Source organism: Quercus suber, unplaced genomic scaffold (assembly GCF_002906115.3).
Source record: "Quercus suber isolate HL8 unplaced genomic scaffold, Cork oak 2.0 scaffold_120, whole genome shotgun sequence".
Lineage (NCBI taxonomy): Eukaryota > Viridiplantae > Streptophyta > Magnoliopsida > Fagales > Fagaceae > Quercus > Quercus suber.
The window spans coordinates 1353765-1355929 of NW_027069585.1; the positions used below are offsets into that span (position 1 = coordinate 1353765).

General features: G+C 39.1%; 1 pseudogene; it reads left to right on the forward strand.

Moving 5' to 3' along the window:
• The first annotated feature begins 239 nt into the window (after positions 1-239).
• Positions 240-1434, forward strand: LOC112033164 (hydroxycinnamoyl-CoA:piscidic acid hydroxycinnamoyltransferase-like; annotated as a pseudogene).
• Positions 1435-2165: the final 731 nt, after the last annotated feature.

Consider the following 2165-nt stretch of genomic DNA (forward strand, 5'->3'; position numbering starts at 1 on the left):
CGTTTCTACCATTTCACTTTCAACTTTTCACACATAGGTACTATTTACAGACCCACAAAAGTCAACAAATAAGTTTGGGTTCCATAGAACTATTCACACATTTAAAAATTATTTTGCTACAGTGTTTTTAGCAATAAATTTTCAGTTTTTAGCAAATAAGCGATATCCAATGACCAAAGCAATTTTTATGGCAAGGTGAAGGGTTTCCAAAACAAGTTTTTAAAGGAAGTTAGGGGTTATAACCTTAATCTGCAGAACAAAATGATAAACATTAGCATCAAGTCTAATTCCATGGTCATTCCAAGCAAGCCTACTCCAAATGGCCTATTGCAGTTATCTGAGATTGATCAAGCAGCACAGTGGACTCATGCACCAGTCATACACATTTACAAACCCAACAACAACATCCCATCTTCATTCGAGAAGACCAAAAATGCTGTAAGTCGTGAATTGGTTCACTTCTACCCCCTAGTTGGCCGGCTACGCTAGAAAGAAGGCGGCCGGCTAGAACTTGATTGCAATGCAATGCGAGTGCAAGTATTGGAAGCTTATGTTGACGCAAATTTGGATGATATTGGTGATTTTGAGCCTACTGGTGTAGTCAAAGATGTTGTCCCCAAGATTGATTATACCACAGCTAAATCTTGTCAATTGTGCCAGGAACAAAGGCCGGCCTTTGTTCCTGGCACAACTGACAAGATTTAGCTGTGGTGGCATTTGTGTTGGAATAGCCATATCTCATACCATGGTTGATGGATGATTTGCAACTAACTTCATCAGCTCATGGGCAAAGTTGGCTCAAAGATGCGATTTGGAGAACAATGAGATACCATTTCTTGATCGAACTGTGTTGAAATCAAGTGAACCGCTTATGAAGCCACGCTTTGATCACATAGCATACACCACAAAGTCACCATTCGTGATCAGGAGCCTGGATGCGAAAGAAGGGCAAAAGAAGGAAACCAGTATGACCTTATTAAAACTTACAAGAGAGCAAGTTGAGGGACTAAAGAACAAAGCCAATAATGAAACCCCATATCAAGAAAATGGGGTGTCGACATAAGGCCCTATTCTAGATACAAGGCTATTTCTGGCCACATGTGGAGGTGTGCTTGTAAGGCACGTCGTGCACTTGATTGCGACAATCAACCTACAAGAGTTCGCATTGTAGTTGACGTTCGTAACCGGTTAAATTCACCTCTCCCTCAACAATATTTTGGAAACTCAATTTGTACTATAGTGACATCAAAATGTCTTTATGGCGACCTCTTGTCCAAGCCACTGAGTTATTCTACTAGAAAACTAAGGGAAGCCATTGAGACTGTGACAGATGAGTATACAAGGTCTAATCTTGATTTTATAGCAAGTCAGAAGCATGTTGATGGTCTGAGGTTCAGCTTTCGCATTTCTTCAGGAAATATGCTTCTGTACTGAGTCCTCGAATGTGAAAGTTGAACCTCAGACCATCAACATGCTTCTGACTTGCTATAAAATCAAGATTAGACCTTATATACTCATCTGTCACGATCTCAATGGCTTCCCTTAGTTTTCCAACAGAATAACTCAGTGGCTTGGACAAGAGCTCGCCATAGAGACATGTTGATGTCATTGTAGTACAAATTGCGTTTCCAAAATAATGTTGAGGGAGCGGTGGATTTAACCGGTTGCGAACGTCAAGTACAATGCAAATGTGCTATCCAAACTCACACTACATGTGTGAAAAGCTGAAAGTGAAATGGTTGAGATGCAAGCTTTGTGTGAAACTTAAAAAAGTGTGAACAAAAGCTTTGGCCTTTGTGGTTGGCATGTTTCACTTTTGTGCCTTTGGAATTGGACTACAGCTAGTCAGCTAGTCAAATGACTCAAATTGAATAAGAATTTTTTTTTTTAATGGTTATCTTGTCTAATCTTTTTTTCTCTCATACTCTTATGTCAGAAGCTCTTATTGGCTTGTGAAGCTCAAATAGTCAAATTAAATGTAAAGCAATTGTCTTGTCTTGTCTTGTCTATTGTCTACTTGTCTATACATATAGACTATAATCTATTGACTATTGTTCTGGTGCTTTGTGCTTTATGCACCTAGAATCAGGACGTAGTATAAATATTTTTTAGTGAATTTTTTTTAATGGGTTGGGTCACAGGTTATTCGGGTTGAGTTGGGTTGA